This window comes from Pinus tabuliformis, chromosome X (assembly GCF_031772625.1).
Source record: "Pinus tabuliformis cultivar Carrire ecotype Pingquan chromosome X, CPIR1, whole genome shotgun sequence".
Lineage (NCBI taxonomy): Eukaryota > Viridiplantae > Streptophyta > Pinopsida > Pinales > Pinaceae > Pinus > Pinus tabuliformis.
The window spans coordinates 1,170,559,766-1,170,580,142 of NC_142308.1; the positions used below are offsets into that span (position 1 = coordinate 1,170,559,766).

The 20,377-nt window shown below is 38.4% G+C and overlaps 1 long non-coding RNA gene across 1 annotated transcript; it reads left to right on the forward strand.

Annotated features, from left to right (window-relative positions):
• The first annotated feature begins 3,103 nt into the window (after positions 1–3,103).
• Positions 3,104–4,993, forward strand: LOC149144084 (uncharacterized). Its single transcript, XR_016265130.1, has 2 exons — positions 3,104–3,329; positions 4,919–4,993. It is a non-coding gene; the product is annotated as an uncharacterized LOC149144084 (long non-coding RNA).
• The last annotated feature ends 15,384 nt before the right edge of the window (positions 4,994–20,377 follow it).

The window sequence follows — 20,377 nt, forward strand, 5'->3', positions numbered from 1 at the left end:
TGACAGAAATTGAAATATTAGATTGAAAATTCCTTTCAACTATTTGAATTACTCCAAATACGACTAAATTTTTATAATATTTCATTCCTCTGTCAATGCATTTGCATATTTTTGTATGGAATTTTCTCTGTTATGCTGGAAATTCCAGTCGACAATTCCTAATATATTCATATATGTTATTTTATGTATGTTTTCTGTATACTCCTGTGATACAACAATGCCTTCTCAAAACTTAAGCGGTTGGACGAATCATATCAAAACTCTTATGCTCTCATTTCCAGATATCAATCTTCAATACATTTATCGGGAAGCAAATATGGTGGCAGACACTCTTTCAAAAGAAGGTATTAATTTTGTTGCTGAGGCTTGAGATACATGTATATTGAAGATGACATAATCATATATGAGGGCATGACCCCTCTCCTATAGACTATGATGTTCTTTGCATGTCTAACATATATATCCGGTTTGGTTTACTATGAAGCATGTAGGTTTTTTGAAAGCACTGAATATGTTGGGAGTAGAATATATGGTCTATTTCGGCCTTTTTGGTGAGAAATAATGGATGAATATCTACATTATCGTAGTGGAATGTCTTGAACAAATCTTTGATATATGTACGGAATATTATATTTTAACACAATTCTAGTGTTTTCTTCCTCTTAAAACAATGTCTTCTTATTAGTCCTTGCCATCTGGCAATGGCCAGGGACTATAGCAATCGAAAAGATGGAATTTAACATTAATTTCACCTGCTTACCATTACAAATGACAAGCGACTATTATGAATAACCAAACTTTTAAAGAAAAATTAGTTTGATAGTCTTATTTAGCCTCTTCCCGAGGCGGGAGGGGCTAAAACATAGGTTATATTCTTTTTTCCGTCGGCATTTGGAATTTTTGCGTAGCAGAGTAAACTAATGCCACGCATTAGTTTAAAACATTAAGTGTTATACTGAATTAAATTAAACCTATAGCAACTGAATTGAATTAACCCTAAGCTCATAAGCTTCACGGCAAGGTCGGCAAGGTCAGAGACTTGGCATGTCCATCTGCGAAGGCTTCTGTCTAGTGCGCCTGTCGCCTGCCACGTACCACCGCTTCAATCTAGGTGCCATTCCATAAACTGGAACAGTTGTCCCTTTCGCCAGATTGCATAAGAGAGTTTTCCATAAGCCAAAGTTCTTCTGCATGATAATGAAGATAAGCTATGATGAGCCAGTCTGCGGCTTGGGTTGTCTTCGCTTCTGGTGGTAAGTCATCTCATTTTTCCATTGTTGTCAAAACTACAACAGTTTAACCATGCCGTGCAAAGACAAGCAATAATGCCGTGCAAAGATAAGCAATGAGAGAGCGATGTAACATTCAACTTCCAGTGATGCTCTACAGGAAAAAGTTGAGGCCTGCTGTAGAGCAACTTGCAATGGCGGTTTGTTTTTGGCTAACACTTATCTTTCTGTTTTGTATTCCACGTTGTTGGTAGTTGGCTTTGTTCTTGGCGGGTGCTTATCACAAAAGGAAGCGGTCCCAACCAATCCGGACTTGACGAAAGAAACTGACGAAGGAAGAAGCTTGGCACAGGATTAACAGTCTTTCTGGATTCACTAGCCGCAACAAGTTTCCCTCCTGTATTCAATCCATAAAGCAATGAGTGATTGTATCTATTAGAGACAACGATCCATTCAGCAGGAGAAAAGGGGGCAGTTGGGAGCGGAAATGCACTCGACCAAAGGTTAGGTTGCTATTTCTTGTCGATTGACTTAAAAAAAACATTTACTTAAATATTTTTAACACCATAAACCTCAAATATATAATATCATTTCAATTTACAGATAATTTAAACTCAATACAATTAACACAAAGCCTGATATACATGTTTCTGGAATAAAACTCTTTGCAATCTAAAATCGAATTTGCATTGCAGATTATACAATTTTAAACAAGTGAATACTGTAAGAATCGACCTGAATCGCTATTAATTAGTAAGGAGAAATGCAGGTCGAGAGAAATCGAATTGGAGTTGTTTTTACATATATAAGACTCATTTCAAAGACTCTATTCGTACGGTTCAATGCCGGAGAGAGATAAACGATCTGGCGAGGAAGCTTATAGCTCGAAGATCATACCAAGTCGCCGGTTGCTAATACTCTGATGAAGCGCTCCACCGTTTGGCTGTAATCCTGTGGGCTGTTGGAGCAATTGAGGCCACCAGCGCGTCTACTGACCTGCATTATGAAAGCATACAAAAACAAAGACCAAGAACGTTTCTTCCAACGGTAAAGGAGGTTTCAGAAGCATATGCCTGTGAGAAACTGAAAGGCCATGTAAAAGTAAAGGAACCCTGCAGGGTAAACTAAAGGTCCTGTGTCCCCTCTCAGGTCTGCATAATTCCTCTCAGCTCTGCATACTAGCACTTCATCCAGCACAGGGACACTTCTTAAAAGGCTCTTCAGCTCAAATGAGTGAAAATATACGCGAAAAGTTGAACAAAAATCAAAGTTCATAGAATAATGCAGGAGCTCACCATTATTTTCCATCGGAATTCAAGCGAGCTCACCCCCTCAGTCCAATCGTCGTGAAAATCCCTCAAAATTGGGCAATTCTGGCTCGAAAATCGCCAAATTATGGGCTACAACAGGATTAAAATTGCACAGAAACCTGCCAGAATGTTAAAGAAGCTTCAGAGAGCTGAAACTCTGGGAAGTTACTAAAATATATAGAACCAAATGTGTTCACTTGTAAATCCCTCTCAACAGATGGCCTCGAAGCAGCCCCGACACGTACGGTATGGCACACTGGCAAACCCGTAGATGAATTTTCTCTGCTGTCCTCCATAGCCTTCTTCAACTGCGTTATGACCACTTGATTAACAAGGAAAAACATGAATTTACTAAATATATGATATTTATTTAGTTTACCATTCCACTTGTCGCGGGCCCGATTTTACTTGTCGCCATGATCATTAGTTTACCATTCCACTTGTTGCGGGCCCCATTTTACTTGTCGCCATGATCACCATGCATAGTGCCATATGTGTGACCCACCTGCATGTATGACACATGTCTCTTTACGGCCTATTAACCTATCCTTTAATGAACCAACCTGATTTTTTGTGATAATATTCTCTGTAAAGTGTTCATCCAACTGATATTTGCATTGATGAAGGACCATCCTCTTATTCTGCAGTGTATACAGAAATGTTTGCTTGACGTGGAAGAAGAAACCACAAGTGGTGTGGCATATCTCAGAGCTCTACTGGTTGTGATTAGTATAATAATGGTTGTGTTTCGTACAATAATGTTTGGCGTATTCCCAAAGTTTTTTACCAGGTAAGAAAACTTAACAATAAATGCTACAAACTTTTCTGTATAGATGCATAACTGTTACTTCTATCTGTCAGAGTTCAATTCTTCTAGATAATTTAAGACTGAAGGACAATCTCATTGTTTTTTACCATAATGAATCCAGGAAAATGATGCTAAGATTCTACTGAGAACCGAAATGGAACTCAAGTCTATGGGTTGTCTTCTCATTCAATTTTAGTTGTAGGCAAGCATCTTCAGACTTCAGCTGAGGTTATATAATAGCTTTTCAAGCTTATGCTGTCTTCTCATTCAATTTCAGTTGTAGGCAAGCATGTTCAGACTTCAGTTGAGGTTGTATAATAGATTTTCAAGCTTAAGGTATTGTTTTCTTTTTCTTAGTATTTTCCCCACCAAATTTATCCACTGCATATTGTTTCTAATATATGAGTCTTGTGCCCTACACTATTTCAGATTCTGAATGATAAAACCAATATTGAAGTTGTTTGGAAGGCCATTAAGGCTTCTACTCATTCTAGTTCTATAACAAGGATTTTGTATTAGGTCTGCTTCCTACATTATTTGATCACCGGTTATAGATCTGCTAGGAAATGCCATTTCCAGGCATTGTGGCAAAACAAAATGGCGCTAAAATGTGTGTGTATTTGTAAGGCTCCCCGGCCTACTAACTACTGACAAGAAGGGAAACTTTTAAGCAATGAAATATACAACAGTATTATAGAATGGTTGGTGATCTTTTGATCTTATAAAGCTGTGGGTGTGTCTCTATATATATAATCTTTTCCTTTTCAGGCTCTTTGGTGCATTTCTAATTTCAACAATAAAGTAGCTTACAGGAGACACTATGAAAAATTATTTTACTAAAGTAGCTGCCAAACACTCAATTTTACCAAGTCTGATACATGTCAGAATAACTACAGCAATTCACGTCACTTGAAGCAGGGAACCTGCTGGATTTGCAAGAAACCATGCAGAAAAAGCAAAGATTTGCGGAATTTGTCTTTTAATGGATTTTTTTTTGGTGTTTTTTCCGTCTGTACTATTCTAATTTTATTATTCAATGTCTTCTTGGTACACAGGACCAGTTTGGCCCAAGTGTACAACTGTGCCATTTACATCTTGGGCAATACACTTGAATAGCCAAACTCAGAAAACTGTCAATAGATCAAACCCCAAACTTACAATTTACTATAATTTGCATGTAAGTAATCCTTAGAGTAAAGAGTAAAACATATGCCGATTTTTCTGCCAGAGTTTACTAGGTAGATTCATCAATTGTGCTTCCTGTTACTCCATTCAGGTTTAATTGACATTACAGAGCATGTTAGAAACAACCTGTGTCTATTCTATATTCCAATGGGCTCTTAAACCCATGTATTTCGAGGGTATCGGTAAGGTTTGGTTCACTGTTTAAGTGGGTACAACTAATATAGCTTTTAAGAGAATTTTCAAGATTGGATATGTTTTCCTATTTGCGATTCTGCTAAATGTCTACCTTTATATGAATTTCTACAATGATATTCGTCTCTGCAGTTGTTTATATGCCTGCGTTTTGCAAATTTTCCTAGATTCTTACACTTTTTTGTTCTTGTCAGAGGTTGTGTGACAATGATCCAGGTGTCATGGGGGCTTCTCTTTGTCCCCTTTTCGATCTTATTACAGCTGATGCACAGTCATATAAAGACTTGACGACTAGTTTTGTTAATATCTTGAAACAAGTAGCTGAGCATAGATTACCAAAGAGTTATGATTATCATCATACTCCGGCACCCTTTATTCAAGTAAGTGACTGTTTCTGTTTTTGTTATATTACGTTTGTTATATAGTATTGTATATTGTGATACACTGAGCACAACATTTGGGGAGATTGCCTACCCGTATATAAATCCTTGGTTATCTAAGGTTGTATATTACAGTTCATAGTTACTTGGTAAACCTTTATGCCTAATTTACCCTCTTTGATTTATTTTTTGTGTTAATTGTTAAAAAAAATTAATCCAACATGGAAGAACAAAACCCTTTACCCCATAGTTCATGTAGAATGATAAATAAGCCTCCTCTTCCACCAGAGGTAACTCTTGGTCGTCGTTAGAAGCATAAGAAGACACATAATACCAAATCTAGTACTTCAGGAACTATTACTTCTAGTCCTCCATCTGAGATAGATCCACCAGAATCATCTTTTCCTATGAGTATTGAGCCTGAGATCACCTCTTCATTTGCTGGTGAATCTGACATAGTCAAAACCAAAGCACCTGAAATATCATTACCTGAGGCCATTAAACCTAACTATATTGAATTATAGACAACACAACCTAAGGATATACAACCTAAGGTACCCCAGTTATTTGGACCTATTACTTTGGGACATTCTTCTTCTCTTCCTGTATCTTAGACACAACCCAAAACTATATATCTTGGACTCAATAGTGAAACACTTCCACCTGGTCTTGTGAGTATCAAAGAGATTCCACAAGAAGAGCCTCAACCCTCCTCTCCTATTCAAATAGGGGCTCATTTTTATCAGGCCCATCCTTTTCTTTCTCCTCATACTCCATTTCAGTGTCCTTTGTTTGGTTCTATTCCTTTCAACTCACACTTGAGTTTCCCTTGAAACTATTCTTTGGGACAGATAACGATTGGATCTGCTATGGTTTCTTAGCCCATATTTACTACCATGATTGAGACAACCAATTTTACAACATCATATATTTTTGTAACATCACCATAGACACATCTATATGGTGGTTCGTCTATCTGGCCTGGTTACCACTCTTTGTCTGGGACCTTCTTTGGTGCAACATCTAATACATGGACCTCTCCCATGTCATCTTGATCTAGGTGGATATTGGTGGCCACCCGGCAATTCCACTTGGCCCCCACCATTGCTTCTTTCAGTTTTTCAGTTTCCTTAATTGTATCATAGTTTACTATTTTTAACAGTTTTTCGGGTCCTAAACTTCCAGAGCCGTTTTGAGGCCCTAAACGATGTTTTTTTGGAAATCTACCACCAATGATTTTTTTGTCTAAAATCGTCTTTTCTATATTAGTCCTTGGAGAGATCTTTCCAACGGGTTATCATGCACGTCAAACGGAGATAATATGACCAAGTCATGACCCCGGGAAGTTGGTTGTCCAACTCACCCCAACGAGGCCCATAAACTCTTGGTGTTACATCTCCTCGGATTAAGGTTTTGGGTTGCTCTTATTGTTCAATAATAAAAAGGCCCTTGAGCCTCATTGTAAGGCAGTTCAGAGGCATGTAGCCGCCACATCTCTTCTTAGAGATAAACTACCATTGCCTTAGCTGGTTTATTTCCATTTCTGTTTGTAAGCATATTTCAGTATTTTACATTAGTGAAGTGAAGTACTATTTCCACTGCATCTCTGTGTTTATGGTTATCTCTATAATTTGTTGTGTTCCTGTTTAAATCTGGATCACATCTACGTCTGGAATTCCATCTGGCACTTCTTTGATGAGTGCTACACAATTTTCTCCTCTTCCTCCATCTACTCCTACGGTTCAACAATAGACTGGTCCTTATGTTAGTGGGTATGGACACCTACAACAACCCAATCCACCTCCTATTGGGAACCCTCCTCTTGGGGGGAAGTTTCCTCCATATGACCCTTCTCTTTTAGTAGGGGGCAACCTGTTGCAGGGATATTTCCATCTCCTCAAGTTAGTGCTCAGCCTCAAATGAGTCCTCCATATTTAGGAATGGATACTAATGTTTGGAAACCTACCATGCCCATACAACTTGGTTTGGTTGTGGCTTCATCTTTAGTTTCTCAACTTGTTCCATCAAAATCTCGTATTCTTATTCATCAACCTAAATCTAAACCTGTTCAAGCTCAAGTGAATGTGAGCCAACCTTTATAGGTTGTACCTCTAACTCAACCAATTCCTCTGGTATCTGGTGCATCTCAGGCCATCTATACCTAGCCTTCTCAAGGTAACCTATAATCACAATAGTTTAGGTAGGCCATTCCTCAAACTCAAATGGGTCAGGATGCATATGGTATGGCACAGACACAAACACAACCTAACCCACCTTATGGTTGGATGATGTAAAATCCCACAGGGAAACAATATCAATTGTATCAAGGTATCCCTCAAATGCCTTACGGTCAACAAGTACAAACTCAGTCATTTCAACCTTTGCAAGGTTATCTTGGGGCTTGGCAACAAAATTATGTGTATATTTTAGGTTTTAACCCCGTACAGAAGTTACCTACATACGAATTCTAAAACAGAAAATAAACAAAGGTGAGAGCATAACACATAAAACAAATATACACAGAGATTTTCCCCTAGATCCCAAAACCGGGACTACTAGATTGATTTTTCATTATGTTCCTTTCAATGTTACAATACATATATATACCTGCCGAATCATCAAATACCATGGATTGAAAACCATCGTGCCCAAAACCATGTGCGAAAACCATGTACAAAACCATGGGTCCAAAAAAAAAAAAAACCCTGGGGCGCTGTCCCGGACCCTGTAGAGGGGGGCTAACCACCCCCTTCAGACCCCCCATACAGGGGGGGCTGCCACCCCCCCATGACCCCCCCACTGCACTAGTCGTGGAAAGAATATAACACAACCCAACAATCTCCCACTTGTTGTTTTCTTTCCACAGGAGGCCACGAGAGAGATTAGTTATTTATCCAGCTCTGCAAAACCCATTGTTTCTCTACACCAAGAGAACTTCTCAGAGCTCACAGATTTTGTCAATGCATCTACAGTATTCTTCAAAGTGTCCACATTTACCAGCAACACTTTTTTTTCTTCTATCATATCCCTCACAACATGATACTGAACATCAATGTGCTTTTGCTTTGAATGGTAAGCAAGGTTCTTTGCCAAGAAAATTGCACTTTGGCTGTCACAATCTATTCTTATAGCTCCCTGTACTAACCCCATACTTGAACACAATCTCTGCAACCAAACTGCTTCCTTTCTTGCATGAGTGGCTACCATGTATTCTGTCTCTATAGTTGATAGTGCCACTATAAATTGTTTCTTACTCATCCAAATGACTGCACCTCCAAATAGGTTAAACACATACCCACTCGTAGATATTCTCTGATCCAGATCTCCAGCCTAGTCTGCATCAACAAATCCATGGATATCCAAAACTCTGCCCAATCCTGGTCTTCCTCGATAGCACAAACCATAATCACTAGTGCCACGCAAATACCTAAAAACCCGCTTCACTGTTGTCCAATGCTCCTTCCCTGGTTTTGACATAACTTGCTTAATACTCCCAGTGTTGTGTAATTTCTAGTCTAGTACAAACCATCGCATACATCAGGCTATTGACTGCACTTGCATATGGAACACGGGACATGTCCTCTTCCTCTTCTTGTGTCTTGGGACACTGTTCAACGAATAACTTTACACCTATAGGAATAGGAACCTTCACCGGTTTACTATCCTGCATATTAAACCTCTATAGTATTGTCTCAACATACTTCCTCTGGTTTAACCAGAGCTTCCTCTTTGCCCGATCTCTCTTAATTTCCATGCTCAGAATATAGTTTGCAGCACCAAGATCTTTCATGTCGAATTTGGAGGAAAAGTGGGTCTTCAAATCTTGGATAATTTCTTTGTCATTTCCAACCAGCAACATATCATCCACATACAAGACTAGATAAATAATATAGTCGCCAATTAATTTAAAATACACAGAGTGATCTTCTTTACTTCTGGTGAAGCCAAGTCCCCATATAAATGTATCAAATTTCTGATACCATATCGTTGGTGACTGTTTTAACCCATAAAGAGACTTTTTTAACTTGCATACCAGTTCTTTATTACCCTTCATTGCAAAGCCTTCAGATTGCTTAATGTAGATCTCTTCTTCCAGATCCCTGTGAAGAAATGTTGTCTTCACATCCATCTGTTCTACCTCAAAATCAAAAGTAGCAACAATAGCTAAAAGTAATCTAATAGAAGCTACCTTGGCAACAGGAGAAAAAATATCACCAAAATCAATTCCCGGCACCTGGGAATAACCTTTTGCTACCAACCAAGCTTTTTATTTCTTCACCTTTCCTTCTACATCTGTCTTCTTCTTGAACACCCATTTGCTGCCAATGGGTTTCCTTCCAGCCGGCAACTCCACCAGATCCCAAGCCTCATTCTTGTGCAAAGATGTCATTTCATTAACCATGGCCTCTTTCCAAAGTTTTCCATCCTCTAAATCTACTGCTTCCTTCATAGTTCTAGGATCATCATCAGTAATAGATAAAGAAAAATTTGAACAGAAATCAGATGGACTATACCTTTGTGGTTACCTTCTTTCTCGAACTGATCTTCTCACAACCGAAGTTTGTGGCTCTTCATATTCTGATCCCTCTTCTACTATAGAGTTTGATTCTTCCTCCTTTAGCTCAAATTCTATCTTCTCAGGTTCCTTTGATGGGACTTCATGTTTAATAACATCTTTCACCTCTCTAAACACCACATCTCGGTTGTACACAACCTTCCTTGTTACTGGGTTCCAAAGCTTATAGCCTTGTAAACCATTCTTATACCCAATAAAGATGCACTTTTCAGATTTACTGTCCAAATTTGTTCTTTTCTCCTTTGGAACATGTACATTTGCATCACATCCAAACATCCTCAAATGTGAAAGAGAGGGTTTCTTACCAGTCCATACCTCTTATGGAGTCTTATCCTCCAACATTGATGAAGGTGATATGTTGACCAGGTAACATGCAGTCTCCACCGCCTCTGCCCAAAATTCTTGTCCTAACTTGGCACCACTAAGCATGCTTCTTGCCCTTTTCTTCAACATCTTGTTCATTCTTTCTGCAACTCCATTTTTCTCAGGTGTGTATGGAGTAGTCTTCTATCATGATATACCACACTTCTCACAAAATTCTTGAAATTCCTTCTTGCAAAACCCTCCACCGTTATCTGTCCTCAGCGCCTTTATCTTCTTCTCTGTTTGGTTTTCCATGAGAGCCTTAAATTATTTAAACCTGTAAAAGACTTTAGATTTCATCTTGAGGAAATATATCCATGTATTCCTTGAGAAGTCATCTATAAATGATACATAGCACACAGGTTTACCCAGTGATGGAACCTTCACAGGTCCAAACACATCACTGTGCACAAGCTCTAATAGCTGATTCGCCCTCTTACCACCAGAAGGGAAACTCACCCGATTTTGCTTCCCATATACACAATTTTCACAAAAATCAAAATCTAGAGAGCTATTAGTCATACCTTCTACCATACCTTTACCATGAAGTATTCGAAGGCCCTTCTCTCCAATATTTCCAAGCCTTTGAAGCCATATCATGGTCTTTTCTCCAAAGACCACTAGATTTTCTACTCCACTTTCAGGAACCACAAAACTTTTGCACCCATTAACAACAATGCTACCTTGCATCTTGTACAGAGTTCCAATCCAAACTCCCTACATCAATACCAGTTCTCCCTGAACCATCTTGTAGGTATCTTTCTTAAACATTGTTTTTACACCCGCATCAACCAACTTCCTTACAGAAATCAGATTTCTGGCCAATGCAAGAATACGCATGATCCAAAATGGATCCAGTTTTGCCTCCGGAGCAAAGTCTTCAAATGAAAATGAAAGTGGGATCAAGTTTAAGTGCTCATTGATACGATTCCAATGGTGTGAATGACGCGTAAATCCGAGTTCGAATGGAGAAGTTAGAGCCAGTAAAAGTTTATGGAAAATTAGGGCAAAAAGTCAAAGGTCAACCAGGTCAACAATCAATGGTCAACGGTCAATGCATACGTCAGCAGGGACACATGTCAACTCAGGAATGAGCCACAGGTCTTGGATGATGTCAGTAGAGGAGGTGAAATGGCAGATCGTGTTTGGTTCATATGGGCCAATTCGGTGCTGACACGTGGCAGCCCAGATTTTGCCCAATTTTGTCTTATTTCCAAAAATTTGGGGATCAGGGAGGATCGAACCCATGACCTCCTAGAGTGGCAATGTTTTCATTGGAACTAGCTCACTGGATGAGCTATCGCAGGCCTTGGTAACAAAAATGATTAGTTTGTATTTATGTTGTATTGAGGTTTCTGCCGGAAAAAGGTCGGATGGTGAGGGTCAACCCCACAACTACTAGACCTTTGAATTATCATTATGGTATAGTCCGAATCACATTACAATATCCCACATTCATCGTAAGACCAAGCCACATATGGTATATTAATACCATATAATTAATGTTAAACCAATGGAACAGCGAAGCCAATACATATCACATTGCATATACGTTGTATAACGTAACTAATGGTGGAATGGTCGTGTGGGGGTTTCGAGCCCTAAACCTTCCAAAACCATATATATGCAACGCTTTAACACATCTCTGGGGGTCTGGAGGTCATAGTGGCCAAATATGGTCAAGTTTATACTTGTTTGACTCGAAATTTCAAGCTGAACGCAGTGGTGAGGTCCATTTTCTTATTTGAGACTCTGTTTTCGAGCTCTTCCTTGTAACATCATTTTGAAGACAAAATAAAGAGGTCAGCACTGGAAGCGAAAGGACCAAGAGATGTAGCCAGAAATTTTGGTGAACTCCTTTATTAAATTTGATTGTGTTGATGTGTTTGAATATGTTTTCAACTTGTCTATGTGTTTATGTTATTTGCAATCTTTTCAATCTATTGCACTAAGTAACATAAGAAAATTCACACAAAGTCTATAATACCTTTTTCATTAATGGATCAAGTGGTATCAGAGTAGAAAAGTGTTTAAGATTTGATAAGTTTGTGTGAAGATTTGAATGCTTACAAGGTTTAGGCTTAGACGAGGTGAAGGTGAACTTGTTGAGGCGAATCTAGAGATTGGAAGGGTCTTTTCACAAAGAAGGATGGTAGATGAAACTCCACTTGGGTCAAAATCTCAATTCTTGGATAGTTTCATGATGATACGTGCAATGGTGGAAGAGATGTATCACGAGTTTAAGAAGAACAAAGATGAAGGCACTTCATCACCTAAAGATCAAGAAGATAAGGGAAAGGGAGGAATGCTTCCTCCACCATCTCCTCCATCATCACCATCATCATCATCATCATCCTCTTCTTCTCATAAATCTAGTCCTTCTAAGAAGAAAAAGAAGAAATCCTCTTTAATCAAATTAGATGTAAAATTTGATTTGCCAATTTATGATGGAGAATGAAAAGCTTGAAAATTGGATAAGACAAATTGAAGTGTATTGCAGGGTGTAGAAAGTTGTTTCAGAAAGGAAGAAGATCCATCTTGCTAGCCTTCGACTTGGAGGAACCGCACTTGTATGGTGGGAAGGCAAGACACAAGCAGATCTCCAAAAGCATGGTAAAATCATTTCAACTTGGAATGAATTTGTTTCTTCCATTAAAAAGAAATTGTATCCTTTGGTGTATATACAATAAGCAATGATGAGTTGGAAAACACTACGTCATAAAGGTCAAAGTGTTCAAAGTTATACTCAGAAATTCCGTAAGAGAGCTTTAACATTAGGCAAATCATTAGATTCGCCAGAGACATTGTTGAAATACATAGGTGGCCTACATAGTTATTTGAGGCATACTATACTTATGTTTAATCCAAATAGCTTAGATGATGTATTGGTCCAAGCAACTCATCTAGAAGCTAGAGGAAAAAATGTAACCCAAGATGTTGGGAAATCATCCAAACCTATTGAAAGCAAGAATAAAGGCAAGAAGAAACTTAAATGGAAGGAGAAGAAAACAAACACTGTGAAGAAAGATAAACCTTCATGCACTCATTGTAAGAAGGAAGGTCACGATGAGGCACACTGCTGGTCATTGCATCCGGAATTGAAGCCTAAGAAGTTTGGGAGTAAAGAGCGAAAGAATGTTGCTACTATTCAAAAGGACTTGGGATCAGATTCAGGTGACGAGACAATGATTACAACTACAGGTATAAAAGGTAAATATTCTAAAGCATCTACAAGTACTTCTTCGCATTCTGTTGATAATGATAATGATGAGAGGAAAAGAAATGAGCTATTTCACATTAGAGTCATTTCCAAGCATACTAAAATTGATACTTTATTTGATAGTGGGTCACAAGTTAATTTGATTTTTGAAGCAATTGTAAAGAAGTTGGGTCTAGAAACAAAACCTCATAAAAAGCCATATCCATTAGGTTGGGTGTGTGATAAAACTAAGCTACAAGTTATGAAACAATGTAAACTTTGTTTTGATATTGGGTCAAAGTTTGTAGATGAGGTTGAGTTAGACATAGTCCCATTGGACATATGTGGAATTGTATTAGGAAGTCCATACTTGTACGATAGAAATGATATCTTCTATCGAACTGAAAATAAGTATCAACTCACTAAGGATGGAATTGAATATATTGTAAGGGCTCATAAACTCAAAGATAACTTTTCTCTCATAAATTCAGGACAGATGAAAAGAATTGTAAATTCAAGTAAACAATTTTTACTTATGATTGTAAAAGCAAAGGATATTGATAAATCTGATGCTTTCCAAGGCTGTAATCCTAAATAGAAAGCAAATCTAGTTAAATTTGTTTCCGATTATGATATTCTGTTTCAAGAGCCTAAAAGGCTTCCACCCAAGCGAGAGATAGAACATGAGATTTATTTTCAACAAGATGCTCCACTGCCTAACATTGGAATGTACAGGTTATCAGCTCTAGATAATGCAGAGATAAAAAAGCAGGTATAGGAGTTGCTCGATCAAGGGTTTATTCGACCAAGCACATCATCGCGCGGATCACCTATTGTGTTAGTGCAAAAGAAAGACAGTTCATGGAGAATGTGCATTAATTTTAGAGCATTAAATAAGATCACAATAAAGAATAGTTATCCTCTTCCTCATATTGATGATTTGTTAGATCAGTTAAAAGATGCAGTTTACTTCTCTAAATTGGACTTGTGAAGTGGCTACCATCAAATCAGAGTTGCAGAACAGGATGTATGGAAGATTGCTTTCAAAACAAAGTAAGGACTCTATGAATGGATGGTTATGCCTTTTGGCTTAACTAACGCTCCAGCTACATTCATGCGAGTCATGAATGATGTATTTAGGCCATTCATTGATGATTTTGTAATAGTCTATTTAGATGATATTCTTGTTTTCAGTAGAACATGGGATGAACATGTAAAGCATGTAAATCAGGTTTTAGATGTTTTGAAAAGAGAAAATCTCTATGTAAAACTGTCAAAATGTGAATTTGGCAAAACATCTTTGAATTATTTGGGTTATATTGTAGGGGGTGGTGAATTGAAGATAGATCCCTCTAAGGTCAAAGTCATTGTAAATTGGCCTAAGCCTAATACTGCTATAGAAGTTAGAAGTTTCTTAGGGGTAGCACAATATTGGAGAAAGTTTATTTCTAACTTTTCTTTTATTGCACCTCCTTTACATGCTTTGACAAGTGTGAAAAAGGTGTATCAGTGGGGAGGAAAACAACAGAAAGCCTTCGACACATTGAAAGAAAGGATCAATACAACGCCAGTACTAGCACTACCAGATCTTCAACATCCATTTGAGATCGAGATAGATGCAAGTGAATATGCCATGGGGGTAGTGTTGATGCAGCACAGAAAACCTATATGCTTTCATTCTGAGACATTCACATCAGTAGTAGTTAACTATCCTACATATGATAAAGAATTGTATGCATTAGTTCAGAGTGTTAAAAAGTGGAAACATTACATAATGGGTAAAGAAACAATCATACATACAGATCATCGACCACTTAAATATTTACACTCACAAACTAAATTGCAACAATCAAGACACTATTGGTGGATGGGTTTCCTACAACAATTTCATCTTGTTATCAGATATAAGAAGGGCATACATAATAAGGTTGCAGACATGTTATCCAGACCAATCATAAATGCATCCACAATACTTAAGCATAATTCAGTAATTCATGAAAGTTACATTGAACAATATGCTCAAGACACAGATTTTAAGGATGTATATGCAACTTTAAGTCATGGAAAGCAGGTAGAAGAATTGGATTATTTCATAAAGGACAAACTCTTATATCATTTGGGAAAGTTATGCATTCCACAAACTGAAAGAGTTAATATAATTCGAGAAGCACATACTTCTCTCATATCAGGTCATTTTGGTGTAAGTAAAACAGTTGCACAATTACAAAGATTTTGCTATTGGCCACGAATGAATGAGACAGTTTCTAGATATATTAAAGGATGTACTGTGTGTGCTACAAGCAATCCAAGTAATAGAAAATTAGGCTTGTATACTCCACTTCCAATTCGTTCTCGTCCTTGGGAAAGTGTTCCCATGGATTTTGTTGGGGGATTGCCAAAGTCTAGAAAGGGTCATGATTATTTGTATGTAGTTGTGGATAGGTTCAGTAAGAAGTGTATTTTGAAACCATGTAATAAACAGGTCATAGCTGAACAAACTGCAAAGTTGTTCTTTCAATATGTATGGGTTCATTTTGGGTTACCCACTTCTATTGTATCTAATCGAGATTCTCTATTTGTCGGGAAATTTTGGTCAAGTCTATGGGAGTTAATTGACACAAGCTAAAGAAGAGCACGACATTTCATCTAAAAATAGATGGTTAGACAGAAGTGGTCAACAAGACAGTGATAAAGTTGCTTCGAGGATATTGCAGCAAGCATCCCAAACTTTGAGATGAGCATTTGTGTTATGTGCAACATGCTTACAACCATGCAAAACATTCTTCTACTTAGAGATCTCTTTTTGAGACTTGTTTTGGTTTTATACCAAAGTCTCCCTTGGATTTTGTCTTTGATAAATACATAGTAGTTGATGGACACAGTGATGTGGACAAAGCAACCAAGTTCATTGAACAAATCTAGGAAATTCACCAGGAAGTACAGGAACAGCTAGAAAGAAGCCAAGCAAAGTATAAAGCACAACATGACAAGCATCGAGTTGAGCATAGTTTTCAAGTTGGTGATCAAGTCTGGTTGTACATCAGCAAAGAAATACTGCAAGGGGAAGGTAAAAAGTTGAAACCAATTAGATATGGTCCTTTCAAAATACTTGACAAAATTGGTGAAAATGCTTTCCGCCTAGATCTACTAGCTTATATGCAGATCTATTCCGTCGTAAATGTTGAATACTTGCGATTGTATGAGCCATTGAAGATCCCAAAGAGAAAGGTCAGCTATCTTCCATTGAAGATATTTTTCCCGAGTATCTCAATGAGCTATAGGAGGACACAGTTCTTGACAAAAGGATAAGGACTTCGCGATGGGGAAATGTTAAGTATCTTCCAGTTGGAATCAAAGGTGAAAATCTGAGTAAAGTACGATGGATTGAGATTGGAAAAGTGAAGAAACTCTATCCTCACTTACTCGACAGCTAAAACCAACTTTTGGTGGTCCAAAAGCTACCAGTGGGGAGGAGTGATCCAAAATGGATGTAGTTTTGCCTCCAGATCGAAGTATTCAAATGTAGATGAAAGTGGGATCAAGTTGAATTGCTCATTGATATGATTCCAACTGTGTGAACGGCACATAAATCCAAGTCCGGATGGAGAAGTTAGTGCCAGTCAAATTTTATGGAAAATTAGGGCAAAAAGTCAAAGGTCAACTAGGTCAATAGTCAACGGTCAATGCCTATGTCAGTAGGGACACATGTCAACCTGGGAATAAGCTACGGGTCCTAGATGATGTCAGCAAAGGAGGTGACATGGCAGATCGTGATTGGTTCATACGGACCAATCCGGTGTTGACACATGGCAGCCCGATTTTGCCCAATTTGGCCTTATTTCGAAACTTTTGGTGTTCAGGGAGGATCGAACCCCTGACCTCCCGGAGTGGCAAAGTTTTCGCCAGAACCAGTGCACTGGATGAGCTATCGCATGCCTTCGTAACGGAAATGATCAGTTTGTATTTATGTTGTATTGAGGTTTCCACCGGAAAAAGGCCGGACGGTCGGGGTCAACCCGACGACTGCCAGACCTTTGAATTATCATTATCATATAGTCTGAATCGCATTACAATATCCCACATTCATCACAAGACGAAGCCACATATGGTATATTATACCATATAATTAATGTTCAACCAACAGAACAACAGAGCCAATACATATCACATTGCATATACGTTGTATAACGTAACCAACGGCAGAATGGTCACGGGGGGGTTTCGAACCCTCGACCTTTCAAAACCATATATATGCAACGCTTTAACACACCTCTGCTAACCAACATGTTAATAGTTCGGGCTTGAAACAAAGTCGACCCAAATTTTATTTAAACCATTACGGGTGCCGAACCCTCCATACCACCAACACGCAGATCAAGGTGGTTTTTATGCAGGCAAAGGTGGTTTTTTCCAAATAGAGAGTGGTTTTGCAGTGATAGAGGCAATTTTGGACCATTTCAGGGGGTCTGGAGGTCACAGTGGCCAAATATGGTCAATTTTATACTCGTTTGACTCGAAATTTCAAGCTGAACGCAGTGGTGAGGTCCATTTTCTTATTTGAGACTATTTTCGAGCTCATCCCTGTAACAACATTTTGAAGAAAAAATAAAGAGGTTAGCACTGGAAGCGAAAGGACCAGGAGACATAGCCAGAAAATTTGGTGAACTCCTTTATTAAATTTCACTGTGTTGATGTGTTTGAAAGTGTTTTCAACTTGTTTATGTGTTTATGTTATTTGCAATCTTTTCGATCCATTGCAATAAGTAACATAAGAAAATTCACACAAAGTCTATAATATTGTTTTCATTAATGGATCAATGCAGAACACCTAGAAGTGTTATAATCCTTCCACCTTACAGCTTCAACTTTACTTTTCCACGAACAAAGATTCTAGCCTTCCTATCATCCCCTAAGAAGACATCACCACCATCATATTTCTCATACTCACAGAACCACTCTCTATGGAAAGTTAAGTGAAAGGATGCACCTGAGTCAATCAACCATGCCTCATAATCTACATGTGTACTTGAAGAAGAAGCCAAGTACACATCCCCACCTTCATCTGAAGTGGTTTTTTCTTCTATAGAAGTAGCATCATCAAACCCCTTTCCTTTGTCAGGAGCTTTAGATTTACAGTCCCTTTTGTAGTGCCCTTCCTTTCCGCATTTCTAGCACACCTTTACAAATTTTCTTTGAGATTTAGATCTCCCTCTAGATTTAGGTCTCCGATTCGATGACTTACTTTTGTTTCTGTTCTGGGACTGTCCTCGTACAGACAAGACATCACCATTATGGCTCTCCATATTTTTCTGTCTCATCTCCTTTGTTAGCAAGGATGAGACTATTTCATCAAACTGTAAGGCAATTGCATTGCTACCTATTGCAATAACCAAACTATCCCACGAATCTGGCAGAGAACACAACAAACTAATGCACTTATCTTCATCTAAAATTTTAATATCAAAAAAAAAATAACGATCTTACCATAGTATTAAATGCGTTCATATGCTCTATCACTGATTCTCCATCTTTCATCCTCAAGTTATACAGCTTTTTCTGTCGAAACAGTTTAATCACCAAAGACTTAGATTGGTACAAAGTCCCTAACTTGTCCCACAAATCCTTTGTCGTAGCTTCCCCTGATACATTCAACAATATTGAATCTGAGACACACAATCCTATTGTGCTCTTTGCCTTCCGATCCAACTTCTTCCATTCTTCATAGGACACTCCCGTTTGTTTAGTACCCGGATCTACCATGATTAATTGATCTTTGTCCACCAACAGATCCTCCATCTTGAGTTTCCACAACTCAAAACTTTGACCATTAAATTCCTCAATCTCTATCTTTCCACTGCTCACCATGTTCTTTCACCACCAGAATCGATCCCGCAGATCTCCCACTGAACAGGGTCTACCATAGGCCCGAGTAAAACCCCTTAGCAATAAAGGCGTCCCCTTGAAGCCAAAACAACCCTGATACCAAATGTAGGTTTTAACCCCGTACAAAAATTACCTGCATACGAATTATAAAACAAAAAATAAACAAAGGTGAGTGCATAACACATAAAACAAATGTACACAAAGATTTTCCCCTGGATCCCAAAACAGGGGCTACCAGATTGATTTTTCATTATGTTCCTTTCAATGTTACAATACATATATATACATGCCGAAGCATCCAATACCATGGACTAAAAACCATCACGCCCAAAACCATGTGAGAAAACCATGGGTCCAAAAAAGAAAATTCCCCTGGGGTGTTGCCCCTAATCCCGTTGAGGGGGGCTAACCGCCCCCCTCATACCCCCCGTATAGGGGGGGCTTCCATTGCGCATCAACACAACGGAGGGAGGCCTTCATCCCCCCTCTAACCCCGGTGTAACTACTGGGGCTAGTCGTGGAAAGAATATAACACAACCGAGCATATACTAGTTAAAAAAACCCTCCCTATCCCGGGACACAGATACATGTTTCTTAGGCTATCCCATCTTATTTAAAGTATCGTTCACTGGAACTCAATAAATAGTTGCCATTTGTGGAAACTCTTGAATTGTTGGATTTTACCATGCTCACCAATAATCATATTTCCCATTATCATTAGTGGTCGGTTATTCCTACAAAGTTTCCCGATGGTATTCCTAGATTCAATGAAAATCCTGCAGAAGACCCATCCATGCACGTGATGAATTATCATTTGTGGTGTTATTTGAAATCCCTTAATGATGAATATGTTTGTTTGCATCTTTCCTGGTGTACACTCACTGGTATGACATCAAAATGGTATATTGAATTACCACAAGCATCATTCAATAACTTCAACACCTTGGATACAACATTCCTAACACATTTCCAGTTACCCATCAGATATGAGACTAGAATTGAACTTTTAACCAATTTCAAACAATCTAATGCTGCTCACATATATGATCACATTCATGAGTGGAAACATCATTGTCATTTTGTTAACACTTTTGTTCTTGTCCAGTTGTTAGTTTAGTGGTTCATTAAGTCTTTGTTACCATCTATCACAGGAGACGTTGCCAAAGGCGAAGTCATGATGAAGAGCAGGTAATTTATCATGCACAATATTTGGATCACATATATACCCAATCTGGCATGCTATATGATAAAA